Source organism: Nerophis lumbriciformis, linkage group LG33, assembly GCF_033978685.3.
Source record: "Nerophis lumbriciformis linkage group LG33, RoL_Nlum_v2.1, whole genome shotgun sequence".
Classification (NCBI taxonomy): Eukaryota; Metazoa; Chordata; class Actinopteri; order Syngnathiformes; family Syngnathidae; genus Nerophis; species Nerophis lumbriciformis.
Window position 1 is genome coordinate 19,077,768 of NC_084580.2, and position 27,233 is coordinate 19,105,000.

A 27,233-nucleotide genomic window follows, 5' to 3' on the forward strand; every position below is an offset into this window, starting at 1 on the left:
AAAGGTTGGCCAGCTATGAACAGGAAGTTAGCCAGCAGATTAGTTAAGAGCTGAGAGAACAACATCTACACAAAGCAACTTAACGCCCACGTCCGAAAACTCAAAATGATGCCTTATGTTAACCGTTGTGTCAAAAGCCAAAATGAGGCGCAACATGCAATTGTTTAGAAAAAGTTATATTATAGACTTAGACTAGGGATGTCCCGATCCGATATTTGGATCGGATCGGCCGCCGATATTTGCCAAAAAATGCGTATCGGCAAGGTATGGGAAAATGCCGATCCAGATCAGTGTTTTCCAACGCACCGATTTAAATAATACATTCCACTTTTCTGCTGCTCCCTAATTTCCGTTCCGCATTTTCCAGCACACCTTCAACACATCCACAGGTCTGTGGATTCTCACGCAGTTGCTTTTAGCTGCTGGCATTACACGACAGGCTCTTCTCACTCTTTCCTGTGTCTCCTTCACACAGACAGCAAGCGCACCTTCGTATCGGATCGGAAGTGCAAAAACAATATCAGTATCGGATCGGAAGTGCAAAAACCTGGATCGGGACATCCCTAACTTAGACTTAGACTTCCTTATTATTGTCATTCAAATTTGAACTTTACAGCACAGATAAGAACGACATTTCGTTACATAAGCTCATGGTAGTGCAGGATAAAAAAGCAATAAGGTGCATATATAAATAAATAAATATATATAAATAATATATATATATATATATAATAAATAAATATATATAAATAAATAAATACATTACTGTACAGATAAATATATTGCACTTTTTCACATGCGTCCACGTTTATGGATGTATGTTATATTGTCTTTTTTATTCCAGCGAGTTAATCCATTTTGGGGGGAGTATATATATATATATATATATATATATATATATATATATATATATATATATATAATTCATATGCCAAATAGTATAGCGCGATATATATGGTTATCGCTGCAACAGATGTTCCAATATGGATTTTAGGCTGTCCATCCTTAGATAAAACTAGTTCAAAGTATACATTTTATAAGCAGTAAAATATGAATGAAAAATACCAAAACAACTGAAAACAACAGGTAGCTCAGCCATTTAAGAAATGATGTGCCAATAGAACTGGGATTTGGATCTTTTTTCTGTGGTTACTATTTTCGGACAGACTACAAATGTGACCATCATCAACCCCACTGGCTGCAACCACCTGTGTGCACGCATGACAGCTGCAGCCAACCTTTCCTTCTATGCAAATGTCATGTTTCCACTGGAAACAATAGAGATGGTGGCAGATCACATGTCAATGAATATACAGTAGGTGGTTACGCTCATGTTATGTATAGTCTATAATGGTATGTGTTGTCAGTAGGCCTGAGCCGACAGTCAATAAGTCTATAATCGAACAAAAAAATAAAAAAGGTAGTTGATTACTTTGCCGGCATCGATAAATTGCTATGTCCGTGTGTGTTTGTTTTCTTCGTCACTCGCTACAAACAGGGAGAAAGAGGTCTCACTCTGTGCATTATTGCTCTCAGCACCTGAACGCGTTTATTTAACAAAAAACTTATAAATGCAGTGAGCCCTCTTTTTAGTCATCCACCATCTTTGCCTCGGTGGGCAGAGAGCGGAGCCGCGAGCTTACACACACACTCATGAAAAGTTCCGCAAAGTAACAAAAATGAAGAGGAAAAAATATTGTAACAAAGCCAAATGTCCCATTGTGGTAATATCGCAGCTTCAAACCAGATGAACAAAATGAGTACATCAACACGGACAAACGAGTGAGCGAGCGAGAATGCCTTGATGGCAACAAAAAAACACTGAACCTAGTTTTTCCAAATGGGAAAAAAATACATTTTAAGATGTTCAATATCTATTTAAGCTTACAGAGAGTCCATAAATACTTTTTTTTTCGGATAACAAAGTGTTTTACCCTCCAATTACAATACAATGGTAACAATTATACAGTAATGAGAAGTAAAAGTGAATATCATTTTTAGAGCTGTGAAACAATTATTATTTTTATTTTATTTATTTTTTTTAAATCAGATTATTCACATTTTAGAATTTGGATTAAACACAAATAATCACACGTGATTACCGTATTTTTCGGACTATAAGTCGCAGTTTTTTTTCATAGTTTGGCCGGGCTCCAGTGCGACTTATATATGTTTTTTTCCTTTTTTATTATGCATTTTTGGCAGGTGCGACTTATACTCCGGTGCGACTTATACTCCGAAAAATACGGTACTTGCTTGCATAATTAAAATTTGCTGAAGAAAAAACCCCAATAGTTGTACACAAATGCACAAATACATCCAAGGTGTCAAACTCTTTTTTTATTGAGGGCCCCATCAGACTTATGGCGACCCTCAGAGGGCCATTTGTAACAGTGAATAATATATGAACATAAATGTATGGATTTGCTTCAAGATATTAATATACAATTGCCTGCGTGTGCATATTATATTTTCTTATGTACACTGTAGAAATACATTTGTAGGTTCTGCTGGCAGCCCAGTCGCCAGAATTTTACCGTAATATTCACAGTGTTTTTACAGCATTTACACTAAATGGAAGTACAATTTTTGGGGCTCAAATTTTGGCAATCAGCTGCCAGTTTTTAACTGCAAAATCTTGTAATTTTACCAGTGTAAATGTTGTTAGATAACTTGCTTTAAAATTATAATGCAAGCAGAAATTTGCGTATTTATTTTAATTTGAACAAAAAAAAGTTTGGCCTGTATGATACCGTATTTTTCGGAGTATAAGTCGCACCAGAGTATAAGTCGCACCTGCCGAAAATTCATAATAAAGAAGGAAAAAAACATAAGTCGCACTGGAGTATAAGTCGCATTTTTGGGGGAAATTTATTTGATAAAACCCAACACCAAGAATAGACATTTGAAAGGCAATTTAAAATAAATAAAGAATAGTGAACAACAGGCTGAATAAGTGTACGTTATATGAGGCATAAATAACCAACTGGTATGTTAACGTAACATATTATGGTAAGAGTCATTCAAATAACTATAACATATAGAACATGCTATACGTTTACCAAACAATCTGTCACTCCTAATCGCTAAATCCCATGAAATCTTATACGTCTAGTCTCTTACGTGAATGAGCTAAATAATATTATTTGATATTTTACGGTAATGTGTTAATAATTTCACACACAAGTCGCTCCTGAGTATAAGTCGCAAACTATGAAAAAAACTGGGACTTATAGTCCGAAAAATACGGTAATATTTACATTATTAAATACTTATAAAGTTTAAAAGATGTGCAATTGTATGCAGCACATGTCTTTTTTTCTGTCAAGTACTTTATTGATGCAGATTATTTCCAGGCCACATAAAATGAGGTGACGGGTGATATCAGGCTCCCAGGCCATTAGTTTGACAGATGAGGTGTACATGATTAAAGGTATAATTTTTTGCAATTAGTCACATGAGTTAACTCATTAAATGTGACAGCCCTAATCATTTTAAAAGGTTACTTGCATTATTATTATTACATATGATTGCATTAGTGCTTAATTTGTTCACAATATAATGCTGACAAAAATACAGTTTATCGGCAATCATTTGTGGGACATAGAGATGTAACGATTGATTAATATATTGATAGATCGAATTATACTATATAGGCAATTAGGGCTGGGTGATATATCGAATATACTCGATATATCGCGGGTTTGTCTCTGTGTGATACAGAAAATGACTATATCGTGATATTCGAGTACCGTATTTTTCGGAGTATAAGTCGCACCGGAGTATAAGTCGCACCTGCCGAAAATGCATAATAAAGAAGGAAAAAAACATATATAAGTTGCACTGGAGCCCGGCTAAACTATGAAAAAAACTGCGACTTATAGTCCGAAAAATACGGTATATGTTCTCACGCAGTTCTTTTAGCTGCGGGCATTACACTACAGGCTCTTCTCACTCTTTCTTGTCTCTCCTTTTCACAGAGACGTAAAACAAGCGCACCTTCTTACATACTTTGAGCAGAGGTAGCAGAATGGGTAACATTAGCTGTGATGCTAGCGGAGTGGTGCCAGTGGTAATACGAGAGAAAGAAGGTGCGAATCTGGTAACGAATGAAGGAAGAATTAATTCCCAAGAAAAACAGCACGGGGTCCATCGTTTGGCGGTGGTTTGGCTTCAAGCGGGAAGATGTCGAACAAGTATGCGGCAAAAGCGTTGCTACAAAAAGTAGCACCTACTGCTAATTTGTGGCATCAATTGAAAAGTCACCCGCTAGAGAATGAAGAGTGCTTGAAACTCTGCATGTCATCATCTCCGTTCGGTGCCATACCCACAAAATGCCGAAGCAACCATTTCCAGATCAACACCGAATGAAAAAAATAGTCAACAACAGGAGATAACGTCCGCAGGAACTTACCACATACACTATTTGATTTCCTATTATGCAACTCATTTTTATTTGACAGTTATTGAAATATCTTGTGTGACATCATGCACAAAAGTGCACTTTATTTGTTTTAAACCATTGTAGTGGCATTCTGTACAAAAAGTGCACTTTAACTTAGTGTTGTTTTGATATGTCAACTTAGTGACATCATGCACAAAAGTGCACTAATAGCTTGTTTTGACAATCTTGCACTTTGTTTTGAAATGACATGAATGTTTGTGCTACTGCTAAATAACTGTTTAATAAATACAGTTTTGGTAAATTGACTTATCGTATTTTTCGGACTATAAGTCGCAGTTTTTTTCATAGTTTGGCCGGGGGTGCGACTTATACTCAGGAGCGACTTATGTGTGAAATGATTAACACATTACCGTAAAATATCAAATATTATTTAGCTCATTCACGTAAGAGACTAGACGTATAAGATTTCATGGGATTTAGCGATTAGGAGTGACAGATTGTTTGGTAAACATATAGCATGTTCTATATGTTATAGTTATTTGAATGACTCTTACCATAATATGTTACGTTAACATACCAGGCACGTTCTCAGTTGGTTATTTATGCCTCATATAACGTACACTTATTCAGCCTGTTGTTCACTATTCTTTATTTATTTTAAATTGCCTTTCAAATGTCTATTCTTGGTGTTGGCTTTTATCAAATACATTTCCCCCAAAAATGCGTCTTATACTCCAGTGCGACTTATATATGTTTTTTACCTTCTTTATTATGCATTTTCGGCCGGTGAGACTTATACTCCAGTGCGACTTATACTCCGAAAAATACGGTAATTGTGTTTTTTCTCTCTGCATGAAAGTTTAAAATGAGCATATATTAATGCAGTATGAAGAAGAATGTTTTAATGTAGACACATATAATCATCATACTGCTGTGATTATATGCATCAAGTGTTCATTCAAGGCTAAGGCAAAATATTGAGATATACCGTATTTTCCGCACCATTAGCCGCACCTAAAAACCACAAATTTACTCAAAAGCTGACAGTGCGGCTTTTAACCCGGTGCGCTTTATATATGGATAAATATTAAGATTCATTTTCATAAAGTTTCGATCTCGCAACTTCGGTAAACAGCCGCCATCTTTTTTCCCGGTAGAACAGGAAGCGCTTCTTCTTCTACGCAAGCAACCGCCAAGGTAAGCACCCGCCCCCATAGAACAGGAAGCGCTTCTTCTTCTACTGTAAGCAACCACCCGCCCGCGTAGAAGAAGAAAAAGCGCGCGGATATTACCGTACGTTTCATTTCCTGTTTACATCTGTAAAGACCACAAAATGGCTCCTACTAAGCGACAAGGATCCGGTTCATGAAAAGACGCAATCTCTCCATCCTCACACGGATTACTATTTCACAGCAACTGATATTCCTGTGAACCGCACTGTGGATACTGTGGATACAACGGGAGCACGTACGGTGAATATTCGCACCACAGGGAATGAGAAGTCGTCCTTCACTGTGGTTCTAGCTTGCCATGCTAATGGCCTGAAACTTCCACCCATGGTGATATTCAAAAGGAAGACCTTGCCAAAAGAGACCTTTCCAGCCGGCGTCATCATAAAAGCTAACTCGAAGGGATGGATGGATGAAGAAAAGATGAGCGAGTGGTTAAGGGAAGTTTACGCGAAGAGGCCGGGTGGCTTTTTTCACACAGCTCCATCCATGTTGATATACGACTCTATGCGCGCCCACATCACAGATGGTGTCAAAAAACAAGTGAAGCACACAAATACAACACTCGCCGTCATTCCGGGTGGATTAACCAAAGAACTCCAACCGCTGGATATTGGTGTCAACAGGGCATTCAAATCACGACTGCGAACGGCGTGGGAACAATGGATGACCGAAGGCGAACACACATTCACTAAGACAGGCAGACAGCGCCGGACGACATACGCCAACATCTGCCAGTGGATCGTAAATGCCTGGGCAGATATTTCGGTCACAACTGTGGCCCGAGCTTTCCGGAAGGCAGGATTCACAGAACTGCTGGACAACAGTGACACTGACTCCGATGACTTCGACGAGACGGAACCGGCCATTTTGGATCCCACATTTGCCCAACTTTTCAATTCGGACACCGAAGACGAAGAATTCGAAGGATTTACGAATGAAGAATAACTTCAGAAAGTGAGTGCTATGTTTATTTTGTGTGTTGTGACATTAACGTTCGAGCAACATTATGTTGCTATTGCTCTGCACTATTTTGAATTTTACTATGTTTGTGATTGCACATTTGCGTACATTTTGGGACAGAGTTGTTAGAACGCTGGTTTTTAATATATTATTAAAGTTTGACTGAACTATCTGACTGTTTTTTTGACATTCCCTTTAGCGCAGCGTAGGCGCGGCTTATAGTCCGGGGCGGCTTATAATCCGGGGCGGCTTATAGGTGGACAAAGTTTTGAAATATGCCATTCATTGAAGGTGCGGCTAATAACCCGGGGCGGCTTATAGTGCGGAAAATACGGTATATGGTGTATCGTGACATGGCTTAAAAATATCGAGATATTAATAAAAGGCCATATCGCCCAGCCCTACAGGGAATTAATCTATTTAATCCATACAGGAAAAAGGAAAACATTAGATTTATTAAGAACGGCAAACTTTGTGTGAATTTTAGAATTTAAAAAATTAGGTAGGTTAAATGTTAAGTCTATTTGCCAGTCTGTGACATCCTCAAAACATGGTGGATAGCTACGGTGCTCGAGAAAGGTCATAACGAACGCAAACACCACAAGACAATATCATTAATTGGTCAAGTCGCCACCTCACCACAGGGCCCACACCTATAAACAGACAACATTCACACTCACATTCACACACTAGGGCCAATTTAATGTTGCCAATCAACCTATCCCCAAGGTGCATGTCTTTGGAGGTGGGAGGAAGCCGGAGTACCCGGAGGGACCCACGCAGTCACGGGAAGAACATGCAAACTCCACACAGAAAGGACCTGAGCCCGGGAAACGAACCCAGGACCTTCTTATTGAGAGGCACTCTGCCCGAGTGCAGCTGGGATAGGCTCCAGCCCCATCGTGACCCCGAAAGGGACAAGCAAACGGATGGATGGACAACACAACAACTTTCAGTTACAGCACGATTGCAAAAACCACAAGAAATACAGACGCCGCAACACAATCATTTAAAGCCGCAGCAGCCACACCAGAAGTGACAGCAGAACAAGTTACGACGACGCACCGACTTCCAGGACACAAGGAGAATTTAGTTCATGAGGAATAAATAAATAGAAGAGATGAATGAAGGAGGGTATGGACCATCAACAGGGATGATTCCGCACACCTGATGCCAGAGCAGAGAACAGATACTGTATGGCCGGGTCGGTCAACTTTATTTAGCAGGTAAATCTACATTTAACATATTGGTTATTGTACTTTTATTGAAAATCGCTTAAATGTTGAAAATGTGAGCAGAAAATGTTCCCTCTCGTTAATTCGACCTAAAGTTTTGGTTGCACTTTATTCAAATAAGATGTGAATGCGTTGGCCATTAATTGTTATTTACCGTATTTTTTGGATTATAAGTCGCACCGGCCGAAAATGCATAATAAAGAAGGAAAAAAACATATATAAGTCGCACTGGAGTATAAGTCGCATTTTTGGGGGAAATTTATTTGATAAAAGCCAACACCAAGAATAGACATTTGAAAGGCAATTTAAAATAAAGTATTAAAAGCAATTTAAAAATTATGCCAATCACGTTATGAAATTTAAAAAGTGTTAGGGTTAGAAAAAAAATAGTTTATTTAATTTAAAAAATAAAGAATTGTTAATGGTAAGGTTCAGTGGTAGTGGTTTTAACATTCAGAAAGAATATAGTTACATTTTAAATCAAATTAGACTTCAGAAAAGACAAAACAATGTTTAACATTTACCGCATTTTTCGGAGTATAAGTCGCACCGGCCGAAAATGCATAATAAAGAAGGAAAAAAACATAAGTCGCACTGGAGTATAAGTCGCACTTTTTGGGGAAATTTATTTGATAAAACCCAACACCAAGAATAGACATTTGAAAGGCAATTTAAAATAAAGTATTAAAAGCAATTTGAAAATTATGCCAATTACGTTATGAAATTTAAAAAGTGTTAGGGTTAGAAAAAAAAAATAGTTTATTTAATTTAAAAAATTGTTAATGGTAAGGTTCAGTGGTAGTGGTTTTAACATTCAGAAAGAATATAGTTACATTTGAAATCAAATTAGACTTCAGAAAAGACAAAACAATGTTTAACATTTACCGCATTTTTCGGAGTATAAGTCGCACCGGCCGAAAATGCATAATAAAGAAGGAAAAAAACATAAGTCGCACTGGAGTATAAGTCGCACTTTTTGGGGAAATTTATTTGATAAAACCCAACACCAAGAATAGACATTTGAAAGGCAATTTAAAATAAATAAAGAATAGTGAACAACAGGCTGAATAAGTGTACGTTATATGAGGCATAAATAACCAACTGGTATGTTAACGTAACATATTATGGTAAGAGTCATTCAAATAACTATAACATATAGAACATGCTATACGTTTACCAAACAATCTGTCACTCCTAATCGCTAAATCCCATGAAATCTTATACGTCTAGTCTCTTCCGTGAATGAGATAAATAATATTATTTGATATTTTACGGTAATGTGTTAATCATTTCACACATAAGTCGCTCCTGAGTATAAGTCGCACCCCCGGTCAAACTATGAAAAAAAACTGCGACTTATAGTCCGAAAAATACGGTACTTGTTTGTATCCATAAATCATTTATACATAATTACTTTACACAAAATAACAGGAATATAGAAAACTTCACCTGCAGTGTCCGGTTTTTTGCTAAAAAGTTAATCGGACAATCGTTTCCTATTGTATAGTTCTAAAAAAAAATTATATCGGCCCTGAATCGTATCGGCAACCACAAATATCGAATCAAATTGTTGTTAAAACAAATAGTTACACCCTTAGTGGGACAATATATCATCCAGTAAATTGTATCATCGGCTCAGGCCAAGTTGGCAGGTACAAATTGATGACCAGCACTAACCACATCTAGGGATGATACTCGAAACCGGTTGTCCCGGTTGTTCGATATGAAAAGAACCGAGTCCTCGGACTCAAATCCCTTTTTGAGAACCGATACCCGTTATCGTGACCACTATAGTAAAGAAAAAGAGTTGGTTCTTTATTCGAATCCCTGGGAACGAATCCCGTACCGACCAAAAATGCCCTTTGAGACAGCACAAGAAATTACGTCACGTAGCTCAGTCATTAGGCGCAGATAGGGAAAGCAGGAAAAACAATGGACCGGAAAAAGCGCTCCAAGGTGTAATAAAGTTCAAAACAAAAAAGGTATAATCCAATGAATAACTTTACTGAGAGATTTGAGCAGGGTACAAACACATGACGAACACTTTTACGACCAACCGGAAACATAGCAACCAGGCTAGCAACGCACCTCCTTTACGGCAGCTGTCGCAACGTTCTTAAAGCAACCGCAGCACATACATATATATACAACATATATCTCCCTTTTTTAACTTTTGTTTTTCTTTCCTTGTAAACAAAACAAAATCACACTGTATATGTGTTGTCTGTCTAATTATAAATAATGCAGACGAGGCGTGTTGGCTGAGTTCTTGATGTTTACTTTCACAGCGTGCTCATAACCTCATTCATAGCTGCCAGATAGCGACATGCAACAACACTTTTCGGGGCTATCGCGCATGCTCGTCACTCCCGTTGCATGCTGGGTAGTGTAGTTGTTATATTCCCTAGCTCATAACATCACATCTTTCCCCTAATAAAGAAATAATGTTAACTCAACAAAGTGTATTTCTTTTTTTAGCTTTAACTTTTCATTTTTTTAGCATTGTAACCACATTTGCAAACAACTTTTCTCTTCATAGAATATGTGCAAAAATGTCAAAGCATCATAACAAACAGTTATGTCAAATAGCAGCAGAATTGCACTTTTTGGAGAGCTGTGTTATTTTCAGTTTTGTGCCCAAGGGACTGATTTTATTTAACACTGTATTATTATTTATACACCTATAGTGATCACATAGACAGGATGTTTTTGTGTTACTGTATATATTTGTTTTTCTGAAAAATCCCACTTAATATACTTTGGGTAACAACAGTCAATATTTATTTATTTTATTTTATTTTTTTAAGGGGGTAACAGTCAATATTTATTTATTTATTAGATACATTTTTTTTCTTATATAATAAAAGTGAGCTTTTGTTAAACCAAATATTGTGTGTTTTTTCCCATATACAACAACCTATCTGGACTCTATAAGAGAATCGATAAGGAATCGGTTCGATAAGAGGATTCGATAATAGGCTCGAACTCGATAATTTCTTATCAAACATCATCCAAACGTCACTTCTGACAAATAAATAGCACATTGGGGTATAACAAAAGTAAAAGATCTTACCCATGTGATCAAGATATCTTTAGGTGGGCATCATCGCTCTGTTGCCCTCAAGAATGCTCACTCAACCCCTGAGACACACAAAAATAGTTGTCAGTCAACAAACTCACGGTAAAAACATTCATATTCATGAAAAATCTGACACTTGGTCGTGAAGTGCGCTTCTTAGGCTGCGACCAGACTACCTGCAGCCATCTAAGCCCCACGTTAATATGTTTAAAGTGTAGTTCAAGTGAGAAGTGTGCAAGTCCGGTCAGATGTTGGAACACAGAGTATCACAATGACTTGCTCTCAAATAGACACTTTAGCAACGACGTGTCGGAGGCTGAAAAGGCCCAAACAATAACATTTGTCGACATTGACTACGTTTCCATGCACTAAATTAGTCTGATTTCTCAAATAGTTTGGTTATTTGTATTTTCACACCTACATGTGAAGTTGCAGTGTCCATGCGCATTCTTTAATGCAATTATGGGTCATACACTGTATCTCTCCCGTACATTGGGGGCACTTGTTTCCTTCAAGTACAGATTATTGTATTGTTTTTCCGGCTGACCTATGACTTCACACCAAAACAAGGCATATTTGCGGCTTCTCACAAATCAACATTCCAATTTTTGTTTTACCCGATGTCCGCCGTAATATTAAATAATGATAAATGGGTTATACTTGGGAAGTGAAATGGGTTATAGTCGGGAAGTCCTGTGGGGAGTGCTCAGAGAGTACGGGGGTATCGGACTGTCAGATTGTGGCAGTCCGCTCCCTGTATGATCAGTGCCAGAGCTTGGTCCGCATTGCCGGTAGTAAGTCGGACCCATTTCCAGTGAGGATTGGACTCCGCCAAGGCTGCCCTTTGTCACCGATTCTGTTCATAACTTTTATGGACAGAATTTCTAGGCGCAGTCAAGGCGTTGAGGGGATCTGGTTTGGTGGCTGCAGGATTAGGTCTCTGATTTTTGCAGATGATGTGGTCCTGATGGCTTCATCTGGCCAGGATCTTCAGCTCTCACTGGATTGGTTCGCAGCTGAGTGTGAAGCGACTGGGATGAGAATCAGCACCTCCAAGTCTGAGTCCATGGTTCTCGCCCGGAAAAGGGTGGAGTGCCATCTCCGGGTTGGGGAGGAGATCTTGCCCCAAGTGGAGGAGTTCAAGTACCTCGGAGTCTTGTTCACGAGTGAGGGAAGAGTGGATCGTGAGATCGACAGGCGGATCGGTGCGGCGTCTTCAGTAATGCGGACGCTGTATCGATCCGTTGTGGTGAAGAAGGAGCTGAGCCGGAAGGCAAAGCTCTCAATTTACCGGTCGAACTACGTTCCCATCCTCACCTATGGTCATGAGCTTTGGGTTATGACTGAAAGGACAAGATCACAGGTACAAGCGGCCGAAATGAGTTTCCTCCGCCGGGTGGCGGGGCTCTCCCTTAGAGATAGGGTGAGAAGCTCTGCCATCCGGGAGGAGCTCAAAGTAAAGCCGCTGCTCCTCCACATCGAGAGGAGCCAGATGAGGTGGTTCGGGCATCTGGTCAGGATGCCACCCGAACGCCTCCCTAGGGAGGTGTTTAGGGCACGTCCGACCGGTAGGAGGCCGCGGGGAAGACCCAGGACACGTTGGGAAGACTATGTCTCCCGGCTGGCCTGGGAACGCCTCGGGGTCCCACAGGAAGAGCTGGACGAAGTGGCTGGGGAAAGGGAAGTCTGGGCTTTTCTGCTTAGGCTGCTGCCCCCGCGACCCGACCTCGAATAAGCGGAAGAAGATGGATGGATGGATGGATGGGTTATACTTGTATAGCGCTTTTCTACCTTCAAGGTACTCAAAGCGCTTTGACAGTATTTCCACATTCACCCATTCACACACACATTCACACACTGATGGCGGGAGCTGCCATGCAAGGCGCTAACCAGCACCCATCAGGAGCAAGGGTGAAGTGTCTTGCCCAAGGACACAACGGACTTGACTAGGATGGTAGAAGGTGGGGATTGAACCCCAGTAACCAGCAACCCTCTGATTGCTGGCACGGCCACTCTACCAACTTCGCCACGCCGCCACTTATACTACGTGTCTAATAGCAAACAGCATCAAAAATGATCTTAGAGTGCGCTAAAAACATGACACTATCACCAAAAAGGTCTCGGAATTGCTGGATTGGATGCGGGTCCAAGGCAAAGACTGGAAAGGAAACTTTCGAACGTCTCGAAGTTCAATCAATAATCTGTGGATTGATGGAAGGAGTTTTAAGTATGAAGCAAAAGACCGCTCGTTCGTTTGCCCGCTCGATAGAGAACCAAATAAATGTGTCACTTTCCATGTCTATGGACAATAAGGCTGAAACGACGTCATCGGTTACGTAAATACGTCGACGCCGTTTTTGTGCGTCGACGCGTCGCATGTTTACGTCACAATACTGTCATGGCGGAGCGCAAAGCAGACGATGCGAGCGAGGGGAAAAAAGTCGTCAAAAGTGTGGGAGTATTTCAATAAACGGCCTAATAATGTTGTTGTATGCACACTGTGTCGAGCGGAAATGGCCTATCATAGCAGCACAACGGCTATGAACGAACATTTGAAAAGAAAACACCCGACAGCGTTCTTGCCATCACCATCAACTAGTCAATCGTCCGCGTGAGTATACGTTGTCATCATTACACAAAAACATGAATGTGTCATTTGTATCTGCGTTGTAAATTCATAAACTAAAGCACCGTTTCGCTCTAAGAGGCGTGTTTGGCGTGCCTGTTCAGTGTTTACAAAGACGCGCTCCTCTTTAACGCTGTGGAGAGGCGGGGCCGGCGAGCGAGCGGCGAGGCGGGGCGCGCCGGGAGCGACGCCGCAATCGTGCCCAGGTGCGCGATCCGCGCACCTGGGCACGATCATCCAATCTCCTCTCGCTGAAGAAAAGGGGAGCAGCAGAGAGAGAGGGAAGAGAGACTGGAAGGAGCCAGAGTGAAGCTGACGTGGAGCGAGAGAAGGAGAGCCAGAGACAGAGGACGACGAGCGAGCGAGGAAGAGGAGCTGAAAAGGAGGAAAGAAAGAGAAAAGAGTTGGAAGAGAAAAGACTTTGTGTAAAATTAAAAGATTGTAAACCTGGCAAAGCCGTCTGGCGTTCAGTCTGTCGGTCCTGAAAGAACCCCACGGCACAAGACGTGTCACAAACGCTAACGTTAATTAGTTGTGCAAATACCTTTTACAACATTAACAGTTACATATACCATGTACAAACGAACAATTAACTTTCACTTTAATCATACTATCATTGTTGTGTTATTAAGCAAAAACAATACTTTTACTTTTGTTGAAATGTTTACACTGTTACAGAATATTTCCGTTTTGCACTTTTTTGTATTGGATGTTTATCTTTATTTTTGCACATTTTAAAGCAAAATAAGCAACACTTTTACTTTTGAAATGCTTATACTATTGCAGAATATTAAGATTTGCACTGGATGTTTACTTTTATATGTGCACATTAAAAAGCAAATGAGCTACTTTTAATTTTGTTAAATGTTAAAAGTTTTAAATGTTTACATTGTTACAGAATATTTTGTCATGTTGTTGTCAATGTTGACTGAGTGGCCATACTTTTTTTTTTTTGTAAATAAAAGCCATGCCTTTTGAAAAAACTGGCCTACATTTATTTTTTCATCTTCATTTTAAATTTAAAAAAAAAAAAATCGGTAAAAGGAAAAATAATCTATAGATTAATCGAAAAAAATAATCTATAGATTAACCGATTAATCGAAGAAAAAAAATCTATAGATTAATCGATAGAAAAATAATCGTTAGCTGCAGCCTTAATGGACAATAAAAAAACAATACAAAAACGGAAGGAAAATATTGACAGCGACAAACTTGTTATGATGCCACCGTTCTTTATCTGTTGTCCCCGATCAGTCACAGACGAAGGCATGTGCAATCTACCCAGATTTCCAAACATTGAACGGGGAATAGAGAAAAGAGTTTTCCACTTGTTTTAATTCCCATTCCAATTCACAATAATACGTTTGGACAGTCCGGTTCACATGTTTTACTATCAAACCAAAACATTGTTACGTCAAATTATTTTTCCATTCCAAAGGATAAACAGATGGCCGCGACGTACACGGATCTTTGCCGCGTTCCAGTTACCTCGGAAGTTCGAAGTCGGAGCTGGAAGTAACTTCACAGCCGAGTTGTGAGCGTTCACGTTACGACGTCAGATATCAAACTGGCCACATCCACGAAAGCCGTTTTTTGCGCTTACCTTGTCTGAACATAAACAACTTATGGGAAAATATGCAAAGTTTTTCTGCAACCTTCACACTCGATGAAGGGGAAAACACGGACACTATTGCTAGCGATGCAGACAGTATATACCGTATTTTTCGGAGTATAAGTCGCACCGGCCGAAAATGCATAATAAAGAAGGAAAAAAACATACATAAGTCGCACTGGAGTATAAGTCGCATTTCTGGGGGAAATGTATTTGATAAAAGCCAACACCAAGAATAGACATTTGAAAGGCAATTTAAAATAAATAAAGAATAGTGAACAACAGGCTGAATAAGTGTACGTTATATGAGGCATAAATAACCAACTGGTATGTTAACGTAACATATTATGGTAAGAGTCATTCAAATAACTATAACATATAGAACATGCTATACGTTTACCAAACAATCTGTCACTCCTAATCGCTAAATCCCATGAAATCTTATACGTCTAGTCTCTTACGTGAATGAGATAAATAATATTTTATATTTTACGGTAATGTGTTAATAATTTCACACATAAGTCGCTCCTGAGTATAAGTCGCACCCCCGGCCAAACTGTGAAAAAAACTGCGACTTATAGTCCGAAAAATACGGTATGTTGATGTTAAATAGCAAACAGCATCAAAAATGATCTTAGAGTGCGCTAAAAACATGACACTATCACCAAAAAGGTCTCGGAATTACTGGATTGGATGCGGGTCAAAGGCAAACACTGGAAAGGAAACTTTCGAACGTCTCAAAGTTCAATCAATAATCTGTGGATTGATGGAAGGAGTTTTAAGAATGAAGCATAAGACCGCTCGTTCGTTCCCCGACACCGGCAATGTACACATTTGCCCGCTCGATAGAGAACCAAATAAATGTGTCACTTTCCATGTCTATGGACAATTAAAAAACGGAAGGAAAATCTTTGTTCTTCCGTTCTTCATCTGATGTCCCCGATCAGTCAGACGAAGGCACTGAAGAGACACTGCGCATGTGCTATCTACCCAGATTTCCAAACATTGAACGGGGAATAGAGAAAATAGTTTTCCACTCGTTTTAATTCCCATTCCAATTCACAATAATAAATGTGGGTTACAATCCGGTTCACATGTTTTACTATCAAACCAAAACATTGTTACGTCAAATTATTTTTCCATTCCAAAGGAAAAACAGATGGCCGCGACGTACACGGATCTTTGCCGCGTTCCAGTTACCTCGGAAGTTCGAAGTCGGAGCTGGAAGCGACTTCACAGCCGAGTTGTGAGCGTTCACGTTACGATGTCAGATATCAGATGCAGACCGTATATACCACATGAAATAAACGTAGTTTACGCTACAGTGATGTTACCAAATATAAACGTACAATACGTTGTATATGGCTGATTTACTGCGACCATAACTAATCAGAAGTGTTAATAACGGATATTATTGTTGAAAAATGACTGAATCGCATTGTTAAAAAAAAATAGATCGTCCCTGAAATCGTATTCGCAACCAGAGACATTGAATCGAATCCGCCATATTTTAAACCAGGCTCTCCAGGCAGATGTGGCTCAGATAAATCTTAGCTGACATTGCTTAACACGATAAGTAATGAATAATTCCGCTGGTAATCACAGTGTTAAAAATAACGTTCAAAATATAAAACATTCTCATGCATTTTAACCCATGCGTCCGTTTTCTACCACACCTGTTCAAGAAGTCGCATTAATGGTAAGAATAATTTCATTTATTATTGGTTAGCTTCGGAATAACAATATTATTAAAAAGAATAAGCGACTTTTTATACTGTAAAAATGTTGGTCTTACTTAAAAAATGCACGCATTTAGTTGTATTCGGTGTTAAAAAATATTATATGGCTCTCACGGAAATACATTTTAAAATATTTCAGCCAAAAAGGTTTCCCGACCCCTGTGTGGTGAGAATGCTCCACCTTTCCGAGCCGGAAATCCGACCTTGAGGGGCGCTCCAGTTGAAATTCCCAAATCGGAACTGGGAAAATCCGACGAATGGAGCGCACCAACAGAATCCTTCTTTTGGGACCAATTATTTGAGAAATCGGACTAATTTAGTGCATGGAAACAAAGTCAAAGCTAGAATCATTGAAAATGCTAAGTGGGACATACACAGGCTGGTGTATGGACTGCACAGCAAATGAGACTTTCATATCTGCAACAGATATTAGTCATGACAGCATCTACAGCAGTGTTTTTCAACCACTGTGCCGTGGGGGATTATGTAGTTTCACCTATTTGGGTTAAAAATATTTTTTGCAAACCAGTAATTATAACATACAAATAATGTGCTGTTGTTGAGTGTCTAGAACTCGGCAAAGTAACCATGTTATTCTCCTAAATATTAGTAGGTAGCTAATTGCTTTGTAGATGTCGGGAACACGTGTGAGACAACGATGGTTTGTCGTGATCCCAATATGCAGACGACAGCGGGAGGCAGGGTGCAGGTAAAAAGGTATCTAATGCTTAAACCAAAAGTACACAAAAGGTGAGTGCCCCTAAGAAAAGGCATTAAAGCTTAGGGATGACTACGCAGAACGAAACTAAAACTGAACTGGCTACAAAGTAAACAAAAACAGAATACTGGACGACAGCAAAGACTTACTGTGGTAAAAAGGTGTCTAATGCTTAAACCAAAAGTACCCAAAAGGTGAGTGCCCCTAAGAAAAGGCATTAAAGCTTAGGGAAGGCTACGCAGAACGAGACTAAAACTGAACTGGCTACAAAGTAAACAAAAACAGAATGCTGGACGACAGCAAAGACTTGCGGCGTGTGGAGCGGAGACGGCGTCCACAAAGTACACCCGTACATGACATGACAATCAACAATGTCCACAACAAGAGTAATATTCTTGATTGCTAAAAACAAAGCAGGTGTGGGGAATAGCGCTCAAAGGAAGACATGAAACATACCAACAAAACAGGAAAAGCCACCAAAATAGGAGCGCAAGACAAGAACTAAAACACTACGCACGGGAAACCAGAAAAAACTCAAAATGATGTGACTGGTCGTGACAGTACACCTACTTTGAGACAAGATCTATATTGATGCATGGCTGGTTATGGTTTAAATTAATATACAACAATTGGGACGACGACTTTTTACTGTCTACCGAGTTTCATTTTTTAATGATTTCTGCAATGGGAAAAAATGCACCTTTGTTCAAAAAAAGTTGAAAAACATCCGCACCGTAACACAACATAAACGCAACGGAACAAATACCCAGAACCCCTTGCAGCACTAACTCTTCCGGGACGCTACAATATACCATCTCTCGAATTCGGAGTTCTCGAGGTTGGCAAGTATGCTCAAAAGAGGTTGAAAAACACTTGTTTCTTCAGCATTGTCCACACGTTTAAGTCAAGACTTTAATTCTACCTTAATTCTAGCCTGAGTTAGCCATTCCTTTACCACTTTACGTCTATATCTACAGTGTAGATGCTGTCATTACCAATTAGCATACTTGCCAACCCTCCCGAAAATCTCCCGGTGCAACCATTCTCCCTAATTTCTCCCGATTTCCACCCGGACAACAATATTGGGGGCGTGCCTTAAAGGCACTGCAACCTGTCGTCACGTCCGCTTTTCCTGCATACAAACAGCGTGCCGGCCCAGTCACATAATATATACGGCTTTTAAACACACATAAGTGAATACAAATCATACTTGATCAACAGCCATACAGGTCACACTGAGTCAGGTGGCTGTACAAACAACTTTAACACTGTTACAAATATGCGCCACACTGTGAACCGGCCCAGTCACATACTATATGCGGCATAAAAAAAACACACACATAAGTGAATGCGAGGCATACTTGATCAACAGCCATACGGGTCACACTGAGGGTGGCCGTATAAACAACTTTAACACAGTTACAAATATGCGCCACACTGTGAACCCACACCAAACAAGAATGACAAACACTTTTCGGGAGAACATCCGCGCCGTAACACAACATAAACACAACAGAACAAATACCCAGAACCCATTGCAGCACTAACTCTTCCGGGACGCTACAAAATACCATCTCCCGAATTCGGAGTTCTCAAGGTTGGCAAGTATGCTCAAAACAGGTTGAAAAACACTTGTTTCTTCAGCATTGTCCACACGTTTACGTCAGGACTTTGGGAAGGCCATTCTAAAAACCTTAATTCTAGCCTGAGTTAGCCATTCCTTTACCACTTTACATCTACAGTATATCTACAGTTTAGATGCTGTCATTACCAATTAGCATACTTGCCAACCCTCCCGATTTTCAGTGCCCCTCCTGAAAATCTACTAGGGCAACCATTCTCCCGAATTCCACCCGGACAACAGAATCAGAATCAGAATCAGAATCAGCTTTATTGTCATTACGCAAGGTAACGAGATTGAGGCCATTCCATACAGTGCGATGTGTGCATGCTAGAAAAACAATGTGCAAATATATAGAAATATAAAAAATGTAGAAGTGCAATGAATATGGTGTGAAATGAATATATACATGAAAACAATATTGGGGGCGTGCCTTAAAGGCACTGCCGTTAGCGTCCTCTACAACCTGTCGTCACGTCCGCTTTCCCTCCATACAAACAGCGTGCCGGCCCAGTCACATACTATATGCAGCATAAAAAAACACACACATAAGTGAATGCGACGCATACTTGATCAACAGCCATACAGGTCAGACTGAGGGTGGCCGTATAAACAACTTTAACACTGTTAAAAATATGCGCCACACTGTGAACCGGCCCAGTCACATACTATATGCGGCATAAAAAAACAACACACATAAGTGAATGCGAGGCATATTTGATAAACAGCCATACAGGTCACACTTAGAGTGGCCGTATAAACAACTTTAACACTGTTACAAATATGCGCCACACTGTGAACCCACACCAAACAAGAATGACAAAACACATTTCGGGAGAACATCCGCGCCGTAACACAACATAAACGCAACAGAACAAATACCCAGAACCCCTTGCAGCACTAACTCTTCCGGGACGCTACAATATACCATCTCTCGAATTCGGAGTTCTCAAGGATGGCAAGTATGCTTAAAAAAGGTTGAAAAACACTTGTTTCTTCAGCATTGTCCACACGTTTACGTCAGGACTTTGGGAAGGCCATTCTAAAGCCTTTATTCTAGCCTGAGTCAACCATTCCTTTACCACTTGACATCTATATCTACAGTGTAGATGCTGTCATTACCAATTAGCATACTTGCCAACCCTCCCGATTTTCAGTGCCCCTCCTGAAAATCTACTATGGCAACCATTCTCCCGATTTCCACCCGGACAACAATATTGGGGGTGTGCCTTTAAGGCACTGCCGTTAGCGTCCTCTACAACCTGTCGCCACGTCCGCTTTTCCTCCATACAAAAAGTGTGCCGTCCCTGTCACATGACATATGCGGCATAAAAAAACACATACATAAGTGAATGCGACGCATACTTGATCAACAGCCATACAGGTCACACTGAGGGTGGCCGTATAAACAACTTTAACACTGTTACAAATATGCGCCACACTGTGAACCGGCCCACTCACATACTATATGCGGCATAAAAAAAACACACACACAAGTGAATGCGAGGCATACTTGATCAACAGCCATACAGGTCACACTGAGTCAGGTGGCCGTATAAACAACTTTAACACTGTTACAAATATGCGCCACACTGTGAACCGGCCCAGTCACATACTATATGCGGCATAAAAAAACACACACATAAGTGAAGGCGAGGCATATTTGATAAACAGCCATACAGGTCACACTTAGAGTGGCCGTATAAACAACTTTAACACTGTTACAAATATGCGCCACACTGTGAACCGGCACAGTCACATACTATATGCGGCATAAAAAAAACACACACACATAAGTGAATGCGAGGCATATTTGATAAATAGCCATACAGGTCGCACTTAGAGTGGCCGTATAAACAACTTTAACACTGTTACAAATATGCGCCACACTGTGAACCCACACCAAACAAGAATGACAAAACACATTTCGGGAGAACATCCGCACCGTAACACAACATAAACGCAACAGAACAAATACCCAGAACCCCTTGCAGCACTAACTCTTCCGGGGCGCTACAATATATCATCTCTCGAATTCGGAGTTCTCAAGGTTGGCAAGTATGCTCAAAAGGGGTTGAAAAACACTTGTTTCTTCAGCATTGTCCACACGTTTACGTCAGGACTTTGGGAAGGCCATTCTAAAACCTTGATTCTAGCCTGAGTTAGCCATTTCTTTACCATTTGACATCTATATCTACAGTGTAGATGCTGTCATTACCAATTAGCATACTTGCCAACCCTCCCGATTTTCAGTGCCCCTCCTGAAAATCTACAAGGGCAACCATTCTGCCGATTTCCACCCGGACAACAATTTTGGGGGCGTGCCGTTAGCGTCCACTACAACCTGTCGTCATGTCCGCTTTTCCTCCATACTATATGCGGCATAAAAAACACACACATAAGTCAATGCAAGGCATACTTGATCAACAGCCATACGGGTCACACTGAGGGTGGCCGTATAAACAACTTTAACACTGTTACAAATATGCCCAACACTGTGAACCGGCCCAGTCACATACTATATGTGGCATAAAAAAACACACACATAAGTGAATGCGACGCATACTTGATCAACAGCCATACAGGTCACACTGAGGGTGGCCGTATAAACAACTTTAACACTGTTACAAATATGCGCCACACTGTGAACCGGCCCAGTCACACACTATATGCGGCATAAAAAAAACACACACACATAAGTGAATGCGAGGCATATTTGATAAACAGCCATACAGGTCGCACTTAGCGTGGCCGCATAAACAACTTTAACACTGTTACAAATATGCGCCACACTGTGAACCCACACCAAACAAGAATGACAAAACACATTTCGGGAGAACATCCGCGCCGTAACACAACATAAACGCAACAGAACAAATACCCAGAACCCCTTGCAGCACTAACTCTTCCGGGACGCTACAATATACCATCTCTCGAATTCGGAGTTCTCAAAGTTGGCAAGTATGCTCAAAAAAGGTTGAAAAACACTTGTTTCTTCAGCATTGTCCACACGTTTAAGTCAAGACTTTAATTCTACCTTAATTCTAGCCTGAGTTAGCCATTCCTTTACCACTTGACATCTATATCTACAGTGTAGATGCTGTCATTACCAATTAGCATACTTGCCAAACCTCCCGAAAATCTCCCGGGGCAACCATTCTCCGTAATTTCTCCCGATTTCCACCCAGACAACAATATTGGGGGCGTGCCTTAAAGGCACTGCCGTTAGCGTCCTCTACAACCTGTCGTCACGTCCGCTTTTCCTGCATACAAACAGCGTGCTGGCCCAGTCACATAATATATACGGCTTTTAAACACACGCAAGTGAATACAAAGCATACTTGATCAACAGCCATACAGGTCACACTGAGTCAGGTGGCTGTATAAACAACTTTAACACTGTTACAAATATGCGCCACACTGTGAACCGGCCCAGTAACATACTATATGTGGCACAAAAAAACACACACATAAGTGAATGCGAGGCATATTTGATAAACAGCCATACAGGTCACACTGAGGGTGGCCGTATAAACAACTTTAACACTGTTACAAATATGCGCCACACTGTGAACCCACACCAAACAAGAATGACAAAACACATTTCGGGAGAACATCCGCGCCATAAAACAACAGAACAAATACCCAGAACGCCTTGCAGCACTAACTCTTCCGGGACGCTACAATATACCATCTCCCAAATTTGGAGTTCTCAAGGTTGGCAGGTATGCTCCAAAAAGGTTAGAAAACACTTGTTTCTTCAGCATTGTCCACACGTTTAAGTCAAGACTTTAATTCTACCTTAATTCTAGCCTGAGTTAGCCATTCCTTTACCACTTTACGTCTATATCTTCAGTGTAGATGCTGTCATTACCAATTAGCATACTTGCCAAACCTCCCGAAAATCTCCCGGGGCAACCATTCTCCCTAATTTCTCCCGATTTCCACCCGGACAACAATATTGGGGGCGTGCCTTAAAGGCACTGCAACCTGTCGTCACGTCCGCTTTTCCTGCATACAAACAGCGTGCCGGCCCAGTCACATAATATATACGGCTTTTAAACACACGTAAGTGAATACAAATCATACTTGATCAACAGCCATACAGGTCACACTAAGTCAGGTGGCTGTATAAACAACTTTAACACTGTTACAAATATGCGCCACACTGTGAAACCGGCCCAGTCACATACTATATACCTACTCAGTGGCCTAGTGGTTAGAGTGTCCGCCCTGAGATCGGTAGGATGTGGGTTCAAACCCCGGCCGAGTCATACCAAAGACTATAAAAATGGGACCCATTACCTCCCTGCTTGGCACTCAGTATCAAGGGTTGGAATTGGGGGTTAAATCACCAAAAATGATTCCCGGGCGCGGCCACCGCCGCTGCCCACTGCTCCCCTCACCTCCCAGGGGGTGATCAAGGGTGATGGGTCAAATGCAGAGAATAATTTCGCCACACCTAGTGTGTGTGTGTGACAATCATTGGTACTTTAACTTTAACTTTACTTGATCAACAGCCATACAGGTCACACTGAGTCAGGTATAAACAACTTTAACACTGTCACAAACATGCGCCACACTGTGAACCGGCCCAGTCACATACTATATGCGGCATAAAAAAAAACACACATAAGTCAATGTGATGCATACTTGATCAACAGCCATACAGGTCACACCGAGGGTGGCCGTATAAACAACTTTAACACCGTTACAAATATGCGCCACACTGTGAACCGGCCCAGTCACATACTATATGCGGCATAAAAAACACACACACATAAGTGAATGCAAGGCATACTTGATCAACAGCCATACAGGTCACACTGAGTCAAGTGGCTGTATAAACAACTTTAACACTGTTACAAATATGCGCCACACTGTGATCCCACACCAAACAAGAATGACAAAACACATTTCGGGAGAACGTCCGCGCCGTAACACAACAGAACAAATACCCAGAACCCCTTGCAGCACTAACTATTCCGGGACGCTACAATATACCCCCATCTCCCGAATTCGGAGTTCTCAAGGTTGGCAGGTATGCTCAAAAAAGGTTGGAAAACACTTGTTTCTTCAGCATTGTCCACACGTTTAAGTCAAGACTTTAATTCTACCTTAATTCTAGCCTGAGTTAGCCATTCCTTTACCACTTTACGTCTATATCTACAGTGTAAATGCTGTCATTACCAATTAGCATACTTGCCAACCCTCCCGAAAATCTCCCGGGGCAACCATTCTCCCTAATTTCTCCCGATTTCCACCCGGACAACAATATTGGGGGCGTGCCTTAAAGGCACTGCAACCTGTCGTCACGTCCGCTTTTCCTGCATACAAACAGCGTGCCGGCCCACTCACATAATAAATACGGCTTTTAAACACACATAAGTGAATACAAATCATACTTGATCAACAGCCATACAGGTCACACTGTGGGTGGCCGTATAAACAACTTTAACACTGTTACAAATATGCGCCACACTGTGAAACCGGCCCAGTCACATACTATATACCTACTCAGTGGCCTAGTGGTTAGAGTGTCCGCCCTGAGATCGGTAGGATGTGGGTTCAAACCCCGGCCGAGTCATACCAAAGACTATAAAAATGGGACCCATTACCTCCCTGCTTGGCACTCAGTATCAAGGGTTGGAATTGGGGGTTAAATCACCAAAAATGATTCCCGGGCGCGGCCACCGATGCTGCCCACTGCTCCCCTCACCTCCCAGGGGGTGATCAAGGGTGATGGGTTAAATGCAGAGAATAATTTCGCCACACCTAGTGTGTGTGTGACAATCATTGGTACTTTAACTTTAACTTTATATGCGGCACAAAAAAACACACACATAAGTGAATACGAGGCATATTTGATAAACAGCCATACAGGTCACACTTAGAGTGGCCGTATAAACAACTTTAACATTGTTACAAATATGCGCCACACTGTGAACCCACACCAAACAAGAATGACAAAACACATTTCGGGAGAACGTCCGCACCGTAACACAACAGAACAAATACCCAGAACCCCTCGCAGCACTAACTCTTCCGGGACGCTACAATATACCATCTCTCGAATTCGGAGTTCTCAAAGTTGGCAAGTATGCTCAAAAAAGGTTGAAAAACACTTGTTTCTTCAGCATTGTCCACACGTTTACATCAGGTCTTTGGGAAGGCCATTCTAAAAACCTTAATTCTAGCCTGAGTTAGCCATTCCTTTACCAATTGACATCTATATCTACAGTGTAGATGCTGTCATTACCAATTAGCATACTTGCCAACCCTTCCGATTTTCAGTGCCCCTCCTGAAAATCTACTATGGCAACCACTCTCCCGATTTCCACCCGGACAACAATATCGGGGGCGTGCCTTTAAGGCACTGCCGTTAGCGTCCTCTACAACCTGTCGTCACGTCCGCTTTTCCTCCATACTATATGCGGCATAAAAACACACACATAAGTGAATGCGAGGCATACTTGATCAACAGCCATACAGGTCGCACTTAGAGTGGCCGTATAAACAACTTTAACACTGTTACAAATATGCGCCACACTGTGAACCCACACCAAACAAGAATGACAAAACACATTTCGGGAGAACATCCGCGCCGTAACACAACAGAACAAATACCCAGAACCCCTCGCAGCACTAACTCTTCCGGGACGCTACAATAGACCATCTCTCGAATTCGGAGTTCTCAAGGATGGCAAGTATGCTTAAAAAAGGTTGAAAAACACTTGTTTCTTCAGCATTGTCCACACGTTTACGTCAGGACTTTGGGAAGGCCATTCTAGAACCTTCATTCTAGCCCGAGTTAGCCATTCCTTTACCACTTAACATCTACTGTATATCTACAGTGTAGATGCTGTCATTACCAATTAGCATACTTGCCAACCCTTCCGATTTTCAGTGCCCCTCCTGAAAATCTACTATGGCAACCACTCTCCCGATTTCCACCCGGACAACAATATTGGGGGCGTGCCTTTAAGGCACTGCCGTTAGCGTCCTCTACAACCTGTCGTCACGTCCGCTTTTCCTCCATACTATATGCGGCATAAAAAACACACACATAAGTGAATGCAATGCATACTTGATCAACAGCCATACAGGTCACACTGAGTCAGGTGGCTGTACAAACAACTTTAACACTGTTACAAATATGTGCCACACTGTGAACCGGCCCAGTCACATACTATATGCGGCATAAAAAACACACACATAAGTGAATGCAATGCATACTTGATCAACAGCCATACAGGTCACACTGAGTCAAGTGGCTGTATAAACAACTTTAACACCGTTACAAATATGCGCCACACTGTGAACCCACACCAAACAAGAATGACAAAACACATTTCGGGAGAACGTCCGCGCCGTAACACAACAGAACAAATACCCATCAGCCATTCCTTTACCACTTGACATCTATATCTACAGTGTAGATGCTGTCATTACCAATTAGTCAGCAGTCGGCCTATTACAATCGGTGCCTTTTACTCCCAGGTTTTTAAACATGCAACGAGTCAACTGCGTCACTCGAGTCAAAAAAAAAAAAACCACGCAGAGTGGAAAATACACGCGTGTCGGTGCTCTCCTCGCACGAGTCACATGTCAACATGCTAATTAGCGCTGCTAGATTAACAGGATAGCATGGCGTGTTAGCCCACTTACGGAAACACGCCGCCCATCCCCCACCGGCAACATAATACAGTCCGGCTACATTGGTACTAATGCATGCGTCTCCATTGCATATCAAGGAAACAATCACGCGCTGTCATCATTCCATAGTGTTGCGTTCACGTCTAGTGGATGCATGGGAAATCCAAAACGCTTGTTTTTAATATACATCATAAAGCATCTACTCCTTAAATTGACAAATAAATACAAAAAAAAGAAGTGTCAGTTTGTTTACATCCCAAAACAGGTCATGGTGGTTATTGTGGCGATGGCCGCACAAGGCGGGTTTCCAAAATTGCACCGAACTCGCGTGGGTCGCCCACAGCTAGCTG

The 27,233-nt window shown here is 41.1% G+C and overlaps 1 protein-coding gene across 5 annotated transcripts in view; it reads right to left on the minus strand.

Moving 5' to 3' along the window:
- Nucleotides 1–27,233, minus strand: part of tbl1xr1b (TBL1X/Y related 1b) — a 112,563-nt gene that overhangs the window by 84,551 nt on the left and 779 nt on the right. For 4 of the 5 annotated variants that reach the window (XM_061928813.1, XM_061928809.1, XM_061928811.1 and 1 more), the window contains exon 2: nt 10,906–10,973. The gene's annotated coding sequence lies outside the window, so the exon portion shown is untranslated. Of the gene's footprint in view, nt 1–10,905; nt 10,974–26,895 lie in introns of all 5 variants that reach the window. The other variant, XM_061928810.2, reaches the window with a different exon arrangement.